Below are 11940 nucleotides of genomic sequence, written 5' to 3'. Positions count from 1 at the left end.
AAAGGCAAGCGGGCCGCCTTTCCGGCGCTCCCCGCCGAGGCCGGCGCTCCGCCAGCTCCTCTTTCCCCGAGCGCGGCCGAGGAGGCTGCTCCTTGGGGTTCGCGCGGCGGGCGGCGGATTCCGGCTCGGCTGAGCGCCGGGGCGAAAGCGCGCAATCCCCGCTTGGGCGCCGCCGGGCTTGCGCTTTCGGCCTGCAAGGCGCGGCCAGCAGGAGGAGGCGCCGGCTCCGCGTAAGGTAAGAGCGGCTGGCGGTGGCGCTTGGAAGCCAGGCCGAGCGGGGCAAGTGAGCTTGCGGTTCCCCGAGAGGGACGGGCCGCGCGGGGCTGGGCTGGGCTGGGCTGCTAGCCGTCGCTGCGCCCGCTCGTGCCCAGAGCGGACCTTCGGTCAAAGGGCGGCGCGCCAAGAGCAGGCTGGGCGGCTCGCTCCTCCGCGGTCCTGCCGGAGGCGTCTCCCAGGCTCGCCACATCCTGGCTCTGCCGAGCCCTGTCCTGGCTGCCCGAGGGGACGCGGATGGGAGTCCATTTTAAGGTCAGCTCCTGCGCCCTTACCGGGGCTGCGGCGGGGGAGGCGGGGGGGGGGGGAGAGCCGGTGCCTTTTGCGCAGATGGGAAAGCGGAGGCACCCGCCTCTTGGTGCGGCCCGACTTTCCTGCGCAAGAGGCCCCCGGGCCGCCCGACCGAAGCGTTTTGTGGCGCCCTTGCCGGGGAAAGTGGGATGATAATCTGGAGGAGAAACGGGGCTTCGGGGCATCGGCAGACTAAAACGCGCCAGGGAGTTGGGAGACTTTGGCGTTAAGATTTTATAATAATAATAATAACAACAATAATAACAATAATACCGGATGCGTTCCTGGGACAAGGAGAAGGACTTAAGGCTGGATTGGTTTGGTCTTGGCTTAGCATATCGTTCGAAAAGAGCCCTGGCTAAGATGCTAGCATAACTGAGCACCGTTTAGCAGGATGCGCGGATTTCAGTTAGTTTAGTAGAAAGGGGGAAAGCGATGCATGCAATTAACGTTCCGATGCTGTGGATCTCCCCACACTTGCTGTCAGGGAAACAAGAGTTTAACTTTGTTTATCTGAAGGATAAGGAGGAAAATCCCCCTTGCTCCAGTGCTTCTATCCCTGCATTACTAATGACTAGATTACATACAGTTTCGTGTTTGACGAGAGGTGAAGAAATGCTTTTTTTTATTGTTGGCAATATTGCAATGTATGTGACAGTGCATTTCTCACTGCAATCTGGCTTTTTCTTCTATTTCTGTGCTACTGCTGCTCATTCCTGCTGCCGGGATACATCTTGGATAGTTTGTGACAGCGCTAAGCGCTCCTCTTTTCTTCTTGATCTTTAGGAATGGAAAATAAGCTTGTTACCAGTGGACTCGATTATGAAGTAAAATAATCAAGTGTTTGTTATCTAATTGCCAGCCTTGATTAGAAATATGTTCATTAGACGTTGAAATGTGATCATGTTTGATAAAAAGGTCATTTTTGATAGCATAGCTAATCATGTTTAAAGATAGCATTGAACAACACTTTTGTTATAACCTCTTAGGTTTCCTCAAGTACTATATTGAGAACTTTTCCACCACAAAGTAAATTTCAGCACTCACCAATTTTCTGATTCTATCTTCTGACTGACAAAAGGAGAGGGCAAAAGATCACGTTTCCCACCAGCAAGAAACTCCTGTCAGGGGCATACATGCATTTATACACACGTATCAAGACTGCAGCTCTCAGAAAAAAACAGCCAGCACCACCAAGACCGTGTTTCCTGAGCATTTGTAGAGTTATGATTTTAAAGTACCCAGAGGGTACTTTAGGTAGGAAAGACTGTCCTAAAATACGGCCAGGTATTAAAACTGACTGAAAACAGATGGACATATTTCTCACAAAGAAAGAACCTGAATCTTTCTCTAGTCCTAAAGAAATAATTATAGCTTAGTGATTGTCTCATATACTGTTTGCAGTTATGATAATGATTAAAAAAAAAAAGGCTTTGTGAACAATCCTTACATTTCTGGTCTTTATAGGTCTATACAAAAAAAGAAGAAGAGAAAGCTGAAGTAAGATCATAAAGCATAGTAATGGTTTCACTTAGCAACTACCTCACTTATCTACCAAATTGCAAGTCCCAGTTGTAGCTGCTAATGCTACTTGCATTGATATTAATTGCAGTTCCCCATTTGGTATGGTTAAATTAAACATATGGAGGAGAGGATTAGAAAAATCGATGGTTCTTGGAGCTGCCCGATTAAAAGATCTTTTCCGGAGTCTTTTGCAAGGAGACTGTCCTGATGGGCCTGATTGTCCAATCACTTTCCTGAGCTAGCCTTTAGAGCAGGGGTGTCCAACCTTGGCCACTTTAAGACTTGTGGACTTCAACTCCCAGAATTCCTCAGCCAGCAAAGCTGGCTGAGGAATTCTGGGAGTTGAAGTCCACAAGTCTTAAAGTGGCCAAGGTTGGACACCCCTGCTTTAGAGGATAGCGATAGAGCAGCAGGGGAGACTTAGTTCTACCAGTAGAAGAACATATATGTAGCTCAGGGTTGAACTGTGGAGACCTGGTGCTCTCGGAGTTTGGTTGCTTGCAAACGTTTCATGACCAGACTAGATAACTATGTTCAGTACTAGAACATAGAACAAGGTTGGGAGGGAACTTGGAGGTCTTCTAGTCCAATCGCTTGCCCATGACAGAAGATCCTATACCTTTCCAGACTTCATTTGGGCTTGATAGAATGGATGCTTGTGATCATAGAAAGAATAATAGAGTTGGAAGGACCTCAGAGGTCCTCCAGCCCAACCCCCCCGCCCATGCAAGTGAGAGACGTTATACCATTTCAGACAAATGGCTGCCCTTCTTAAAAACGTCCAGTAATGGAATACCCAGAACTTCTGGAAGCAAGTTGTTCCACTGCTTTATTTTTCTCACTGTCAGGAAATTCCTCCTTAGTTTCTAACTCCAGCATTCGTTTGTTTTTCTCCTTGATTAGTTTCCATCTATTGCTTCTTGTCCGGCCTTCAGATGCTTGGAGAATAGGTTGATCCCGTCTTATTCATAGCAGCAACTCAGATATTGGAACACTACTATTATGTCCCTCCCTACTCCTTCTTTTCACTAGGTTTAATGTACCCAATTCCCGCAGCTGTTCTTTATATGTTGAAGAATAATATTTATTGCTCTTCTCTTCACTCTTTCTAGAGTCTCAACATCTTTTTTACATTGTGACGATCAAAACTGGATGCATTATTCCAAGTGTGGTCTTACCAAGGCATTATAAAGTGCTACTAACCCATCATGTAATCTTTATTTTATCTTTCTTTTAATGCCGCCTAGGACTGTGTTGGTTTTTTGGGGCAGCTGCAGCACACTGCTGACTTTATATTTAAGTAATTGTCCACTAGGACTCCAAGATGCTTCTCACAGTTACTACTATTGAGCCAGGTACCACCTATTCTATACTGGTTCATTTGGTGTCCATTAGGATTTGAAGCCATCTCACAGTTACTGCTACTAAACCAAGTTCCACCTATTCTATGCCTACGTATATTTAGAAGGGAACGGGGTTTGCTTTCTGTTTATATACAATAGCTTGCATTGTCAGTTTTGAAGGGAGTGTTGTTTTCTTGTTTTTTTTCTGCTTGATTGGTTCTCTGGTATTAATCCTTATGTCATAAACGACTTTTGGGAAACCAATTCTGAAAATAAAGCCAAGCCAGCGAGAATTGCACATTTATCTTTTGTTCCCCAGGACATATTTCATAGGGTAGTTATATATTTTTGTACAGTTTTATTGCAAGAAAACAGTTTAATTGCTGGAGAACAGTCAAAAAGAGCTGCAGTGGTACAGTGGTTAGAATGCAGTATTATAGGCTTAATTCTGCTGAAGGAAATAGTAATAATAAATAAAGAAATGTAGTAGAATATATTATAGCATTAAGTAAAGAGTTACTCTGTAGGCATTTGTTATCTTCCTGTTGTAAAAAAGATTTTCTTAACCTTTCAGTTGTTGTAAAACAATTATAAACACATGCCTGCAATCAGTTACATCCCTCTCCTATTAAGACACATGATTGTCCCATCTAAATCAATCTGAATTCATCTGTTTTCCTGGATTGATATGTTCCACCCCAGCATCACCCCCTGGGAATGAAATGTACCTCCATTTGGAGGAGTCCACACCTTTGAAGTATGTTGTTAATAGCCTCTTTAAGTGGTCAGTTGTGATCAATTAGATGGACAATAGGAGAAGAGATAATGAAAGGTAATCTTTGCATGGAGAGATTTGTCTTTTTCAGGAAAGGTGTAAATCTAAATTAGAGAGTTTTACAATGCAGTTACTCGACTTCTAAGAATGTTAAAGGTATAAGAAGGATAGGGCATCTTCCTGCATTTTGTAGAATTTTCCTCCCATGTCTCTTGTGATGTAGTAGGAACCTCTTCCCAGATCTTTAACTTTGACCAAAGAATAAAAGTCTGCTTTATTTAATTTGCAAGCCTCCATTTAAGTCTTTGTTTTGGTTCATTTTTGGCTTAAGCATACCGCCAGACCTTACATTGCTGACTGCTGACTGCCAGCATTTCAGCAATTCGAATCTCACTGGCTCAAAGTTGACTTAGGCTTCCATCCAAGGTTGATAAAATGAGGACTCAGATTGTTGGGGGTGATATGCAGACTCAGTAAACCACTTAGACAGCACTGTAAGGCACTGCGAGGGGGTATATAAGTCTTAAGTGCTATTGCTATCAATCAACAGTTCAACTATTGATATTGAATAAGACGGAATTCCAATCCAAAAAGTAGGAGATTGTTTGTGGTCTCATTATAGGGTGAGCTCATCTTCAGAGGTTTAAAAGAAGCCAACCTGGAAGTTAGCAGGAGTTTTCATATTGCGGTGCTGCCACTGAGAAGGCCCTGCCCTGCCAGGGCAGAATACCGAAGCAGCATTCCCAGTAGACCTTGATAGGTAGGTTTGCTGCTTTCATACCTGCTTCATAATTTTACAGACAGAATTTATCATCTTACTTTAACCCTAGTTGTCTTCCAGCAATGAGTGCAACCTTTTCTGTCATTCTGTTGTATGGTCTCATTTTGCGAACCTGTTAATCTGGCTACATTCTGCACCATTTGCAGATTCTGAGCCTTCATGGAGGGAATCTTTGGGGGAGATGAAAGAGGAAATGCTGGTTAATCTGTATACCTTAGCCAGTTGAAGCAAGATCCTGATTGATTTATGGAGGGAAGATTCTTTGGGACAAGGGGAACCCTTGGTGGGGTCAGAACTCCCATTCTCTTCCTTGACAGCGGAGAAAGAATCCATTGATAAATATATTTTAAAGGTGGGATGAGATGGAGGTAAGGATTCAGTTTTTAAATGGATTGTAAAAACAGAGGAAGGCAGATTGAAGGAGTGTATTTTTGAACCTGTTTCAGAGGGTTTATTCTAGTTGGAAATGCAACTGGGAACAATTGGGGGACTTGTTCTGCCTTCAGATCAATTGTTTTGAAGTGGTGTCTTGGGATCTCCTTGGAGTTGCCTTTTTGCTTCTTGCATTCATTCCCCATCTTGGGTCTCCAGATATGAATGACAAACTCTCCGCAGAGGTGTAACTCAGTTGCCGCTTAGAGTTGTAGGAGGCCAGCCCAGCAAAGAAAAAAAGTGAAAGGGAGTGGGGATACTATTGCCTTCCACCCTTTGAGGAGTATTATTTCCCGGCTGAAATCTCAGGGGAAGTGACAGCCTTGAAAAAGAATGAAAGTCGTGGCCAGGAGTGGATGGCTGTGTCTGGGGCACAAGCAGAAGTGATATTTTCCAGGCTAAAGGCTGACATAGGCAGGCCAAGCTGTTTTCCCCCAGGGAGGGAAAGAGGCAGCTCCTACAGCTTCAGCTGGGGGTGACGTGGTCAGTGGCCACTCCATGGGCTGGTTGGCGGCTGCTGTCACTTTCAAGTGAGGTGGAGTTTCATCTTCCTTGCTCTTGAGGGAAGAGGGACAGCCTTCCCCTTCTGAGCGGTGAAGACAGAGCCCTTCACTGCTTCTAAAAGGACAATGGAAGGCAGGCTTTTTTTCCCCATCACGACTGCCTCTTCTAGCTTGCAGCATCGAGCGCTTCGAGCAAGCTCCCTTCGTTTGATCTAGCCCTGCCCTACCCTGCCCTTGTCTCATGTGGCATAAATGAAGCCAGCCAGATATGGAAGAAGGCAGTAAGTCTTCCACGGAGAATCGTCAGGAGTCAAGCTCACCTCACAAGACCTTTTCTATAATACAGAGAAACGCCATGCTGAGGCCACTTTGCCTCAGACTGACTTGGACTCTCTCCAATTAAACAGGGGCTTTAATCCAAGAAAACTTGGCTAGCAGTAGGAGAAAATAACTTTGAATATTTTCATTCTGCTTTCAGTCAGAAAGTTGAGCAACGTGGGCAGTTTGAGGCTGGGAATAGCTTCTGGCCACATAAAGACTCCTTTCCTCTCTGTATCTATCGCCTCCCCCCTCCAGAGCCCCCCACCCCACCCCACCCCACCCCATTCCTTTCTTTCTTTTTAAGGCATGCTAGTCTGTCCATCCCCATCTCTCAAGTTTGTATACTACAGTGGAGTCCTTTCCTTGCACTGTGTGTGTGATGGCTTTTTGTCTTTGCAGTGTGTTACCTCTTTCTATGATGTTAAGTGAGGTGGAGTTTCATCTTCCTTGCTCTTGAGGGAAGAGGGACAGCCTTCCCCTTCTGAGCGGTGAAGACAGAGCCCTTCACTGCTGTAAAGGGACAATGGAAGGCAGGCTTTTTTCCCCATCACGACTGCCTCTTCTAGCTTGCAGCATCGAGCAGGAGTCAAGCTCACCTCACAAGACCTTTTCTATAATACAGAGAAACGCCATGCTGAGGCCACTTTGCCTCAGACTGACTTGGACTCTCTCCAATTAAACAGGGGCTTTAATCCAAGAAAACTTGGCTAGCAGTAGGAGAAAATAACTTTGAATATTTTCATTCTGCTTTCAGTCAGAAAGTTGAGCAACGTGGGCAGTTTGGGGCTGGGAATAGCTTCTGGCCACATAAAGACTCCTTTCCTCTCCGTATCTATCGCCTCCCCCCACAGCCCCCCACACCCCCCACAGCCCCCTGTTCCTTTCTTTCTTTTTAAGGCATGCTAGTCTGTCCATCCCCAGCTCTCAAGTTTGTATACTACACTGGAGTCCTTTCCCTTGCACTGTGTGTGTGATGGCCTTTTGTCTTTGCAGTGTGTTACCTCTGTCTATGGATGTGTACTGTACATGCATATGTGAAAGTACGTTCCCGTTTCACTTTCTTGTCCTATCTATTGCCCTTAGAAGTTTAGCACTGTAGTTCTCGTTAAACAACAGCAAAAATATACTTTACTTAATTCTGGCTTTCTAATATAGATATTCCATTTTGCTTAGATCCGTTTCCTTTTCATGATTCTGATAATTTAATTGCTTTATAACATTGAATTTGTTTTTGTGCTGTGCTCGAACACAATAGCAGCCCAATTTGAGCTCCTGCATCTGGGTTCAGAGAGCAAAACCACAAACATTAATAATACATATGAAAATCACTACCGGTAGATGCATTTAAGATTGTTTCCGTATCTGCAACAATACACATATTAAAATAAAGTATGTGAAATATCTGTCTGCATTTCTATTTATCTTTTGTTTTCTGTTTATATACTGAAATGGTTTATCATCAAGCCTACAAAAACAAAATCTTTCCCAGAATTATTTTACGCTTCTCTAGCAGGTCTGGTTGTTTCCCAGTGTGGGAATATGTGATAGAGCAATGTCACCACGTATAGTTTATTTTATGTGTGAGAAGTTGTTCTCTCCTTTCTCTGATTTCTTTTTTGGGAGTGTGAGATATTTTGTATCCCGCCTTTATTATTTTTACTGATCTCTCCTTCCTCTTCCTGTCTTCCCCACAACAATAATTCTGTGAGGTGAGTTGGGCTGAGAGAGAGTGATCGGCCCAAAGTCACCCAGCCGGCTTTCATGGCTTAAAGCGGGACTTGAACTCATGGTTTAGGTTTCTCCCAAACCTTATCGCGCAAGCCAGTATGTTCAGACCTGATCCACCTACTAGCCTGTAGCTACCTCGTACGTATTGTCCCCATAACTCATGGTTCCTCCCTGTCAGTTGGGGATAAAAAATAAGCCCCTGCTCCTGGGCGGAGTGTTTATTGAAAAAGAGTGAAAAATTGGCTGAGGGCAGAAGTGGGAGTGCAGAAGAACGAGCCCTTCGGATTGGGTGGCACCCGACAGAGAATTTATTTGGAGCAGCCAGTTCTGAAGCCAAGCTGTGAGCTGCATTATGTAGCTTACTCTGAAGTAAATCTCCCTCTTAGGAAAAGTCAATGTTTACTTGTATGGTGGGAGTTTTTCTTCTGCCCTTCTCTGTACAGGAGGAAACCAGAATTTCCCTACTTAGTTCTATTGGACGCAGTTCAGAAAGTAGGAAGATTCAATTTTATCCACTTCGTTTCCGGTTATTTGCTTATTCCCAAATCAGCGTGCATTAGGTTGCAGCCTAAACCAACAAGCAAAATCAACGGAACAATCCTTTATTTAAAAAAGCACAATGAACTTGGCTCTAAAGCTTTTGAACTGGGTTACCACTGTTTTTAACCGGCCCTGGGTTTTGCTGTCACTAGATATAGGAACTGCATGAGTATTTTTTTTCTTTTCTTTTAAAAACATTTTTATTAGATTACAGAATAAAATATAAAAACATGAAAGGAAATAATAGGACACATTAGGGAGGAAAAGGGGAAAGAAAAGTGAGGAATAAAACATCTTGATTAGGGCCCCAGGTGGATGGAATCTTTGGACAGGCCACAAAGTGTGCTTGCTTCAGAACAGGTTGATCGCAGTCCAGATTTACTGTGTTCCCAGCACTTTCGGACAACTCCACGATAGTTCATGGATATCTCCTCCCACAGGCTAGCTGGGTTGGCTACCAACTATAGTAAGCCTGGAGACTTCCCGGGAAGGCATTTCATGGAGGCACACACAGGACAGCTGTCTACATAGGCTTCTATGTCCTTTTTCATCTTTGGACCACCAAAACTCTCTTTGCCAAACCCAAAATGCCCAGCAGTTTTTGCATTGTGGCTCCTCTGCAGGAACAAGATTCTCTGGATAGCTGGGATGTACACTATACTCCCCTTCTATGCCAAGCCCTCCTTCATCAATAGATCATCTCTATATCTCTGGGACTATTAATCCGCCCCCAAGGCATCTTTTAGTGGTTGTATCACTGGGTCTTCAGCTGGCTGTGGGGAAACCGTTCTCTGCTGCCTTGTGAGTGCTGGCACTGTGAGCTGCCTGGATGGGATAATGGAGTTAACTACCTCCTCTCAGAGGGCATCAGCTAAGAAACTCTTCCCATCCGGCAAGTAGCAAATGGTGAAGTTGAAGTGGTTAAAATACTGAGCCCATTGGACCTGCTTAAGGGATAGCTTCCTTGGGACCTTTAATGCCTCCAGGTTCTTGTGGTCGGTCCAGATTTCGAATGGAATCTTACTGCCCTCTAATGCCCTTCTTACCTGTCTTCAGGTAAGAAGAGCCCATCGGACTGCATAAGCCTCTTTCTTCCAGATTGCCTACCGTCTCTCAGTATCAGAACTTGCGAGATATGTAGGCACGTGGTTGCAACGTTGTCTTTTCATTCCTCTGGAATAAAAGTTCCCCTGCTGCCACATCACTGGCATTCACCTGGATCATCACGAAAGGTTTATCTAGGTTTGGGTACCTCAGATGAGCTAACTTACCAAATTCATCGAAAATCTGGGACCCATAACTCCTGCAGAATTGAAATTTGGCAAATTTTATAAAACATGTTATAACATAAAATTATCATAAAGCAGTTAATGATATCATACAAATGTCATAAAGCATTTCCTCTGCTGATGTTTGACTGTTCAACATGGGCTATTTTCAAGGCAGATCCGTCTCTGGATGTATCCCAATTTTCCCCGTGAAGGCAGCGGATTAGAAGTTCTGCCATTGTTGAAGGCATTGAGGAATCTGGAAAGGATCACCCGGGGGGTCATGGGCTGTCTAGCTTATGTTTAAATTCACTAGCACGGGGGCTTCCTGATCCTTTGCTAACTGCCAGGGAGCTGGTTGGTCCATATATCTGATCGAGTGTGCCAGTGGACCAAACTTGTAACAAGCAGAAGTTGTAAGGAAAGTATGCATTTGGTCTTGAACCCAAATAGAGGAGAGAGTAGGCTTTAGTTCTGAATTTAAAATTTAGGACAATTATAAGCAGGGAAATTATGGGAAAGATGGGTGCACCGTTGTCGGAAGTGTTTAAGAAAAGGTTGGACATTCATTTGTCTGTGATGGTATAAGTACTCCTGCCTTAGGCAGCGGTTGGACTAGAAGACCTACCAGGTTCCTTCCAGCCCTATGATTCTATTCTCGAGGCATGCATTTAATTATTTCCCCTTTTTTGTCATTTTAAAGCTGCATGTTTTTGGGAGCTTTCTGGGAGCCACATTGGATGTTTTATTGAGTGGGGATATGGATTTCATGTTTTGTTCTGCTACAAGAGCTGCATTGCCTCTTTTTCTCAGGACACAAGCTGGAGCTGGATTGCAGTATGCTACTCACAACTTCAGTATAATTTTGCAAAGAGAAACAAGATTCCACATGGGTAGTAACCTAGAACTATTCCTTGCTCCTTTCAGCAGAAGCAGCAGCAGGAAATACGAAGAACATATTTGGTTCTATCTAAAATGCAGGCCTCACACACAGATTAATATTTCTTTTTGAATTTTGAATATATTAATTGTGGCTAAAAGAGCCATTTAGAAGCCTAACAATGGTGATATCTGTGGGCCAGTGACACATTTTAATTGTCTGTCCTGTCATATTTAGCTTCCTTCTGGAGCATGATACAAGCCACCTGCAGCTTTCCACATGTTTACTTTCTTTTTACTATTATTTCATTAAATGTATTAGTTGCCAAACTCCAATGGGTTTCTTGGTTGTTCAGGCTGCTATTTACAGGCCCAGCACATCTCTTTACTCAGTGCCTCTTTGTAAAAACTAGTTGATTGAATCAAAACAAAAGGTAGTGACTCCATGCAGCAAGAACAAGGTAGGAGTAATATCTGGAAGAGCACAGGTCCTTCACCCAAGCAGTACAATAAAATTAAGTGCCTCAATGCAGGTATTGAGGAGAGCTGGCCTTGAACCTATTCTTCGTTGTGCTAAGTCAGTTCATGGCAGGCTTCAAGGACCAAGAAACTTAAAATTTCTTCTGAGCAGTTTCCTTTATTGTTAGTTTCTCTTGCCAAACTAAAGCAATTACTTGCGTCTTGAGAGATACACTCTGAGAATTGCTAGGGAGGCCTTCTTAACTCTTTCTCCTGACCAAACTATCTAAAGCAGGGCTGTCAAACTCCTGGCCCATGGGCGAAAAAGTCCTGATACGTCACGTGATGCTGCCATGACGACGTGAGTTTGACATCCCTGATCTAAACTTTGCTGCCTCCTGGCCTTCTGGACTACAACCTCTCGTCCCGGGGAATCCAGACCAGTTTTCATCATAGTTGTTCAAAGGATTCTGTGTTAACATGATTATTGCTCTTTAACTCCAAACAGGCTTTGCCAAGTTGAATCTGCACCTGTGTCCATTTGCTGTGGAGGGGAATGTAATGGTTTTCCAACTACTAGCAAAGGCTGTTTCACTGCTGTTCTGAAATTAAAAAGATGTATAGTATTGCTGAAGGAAAAGGATGGCATAAATAGGCCGCCTCTTTTGTTGGAATAATCAGATTAGTACCAGGATCATGTTGGACACAAATATAAAGAAACTTGTTGTGCAGCACACAAGGATGGGCTTTCTAAATCCTTATGCAATCTTATTGAAGGCATGGCCAAGAATTCTCCTTCAGATAAAGGCGAAGAATTACACTA

The 11940-nt window shown here is 44.0% G+C and overlaps 1 protein-coding gene across 20 annotated transcripts in view; it reads left to right on the top strand.

Annotated features, from left to right (window-relative positions):
* The first annotated feature begins 101 nt into the window (after nucleotides 1-101).
* SORBS1 (sorbin and SH3 domain containing 1) overlaps nucleotides 102-11940 on the top strand; it is a 100965-nt gene continuing 89126 nt past the window's right edge. For 19 of the 20 annotated variants that reach the window (XM_087932108.1, XM_087932117.1, XM_087932102.1 and 16 more), the window contains exon 1: nucleotides 102-235. The gene's annotated coding sequence lies outside the window, so the exon portion shown is untranslated. Of the gene's footprint in view, nucleotides 236-390; nucleotides 529-11940 lie in introns of those variants that run through there. The other variant, XM_087932104.1, reaches the window with a different exon arrangement.

Source organism: Pseudonaja textilis, chromosome 4 (genome assembly GCF_049901715.1).
Source record: "Pseudonaja textilis isolate UNSWEBS1 chromosome 4, rPseTex1.2, whole genome shotgun sequence".
Taxonomy (NCBI): domain Eukaryota; kingdom Metazoa; phylum Chordata; class Lepidosauria; order Squamata; family Elapidae; genus Pseudonaja; species Pseudonaja textilis.
This window is presented reverse-complemented; position numbering and strand designations above follow the sequence as displayed.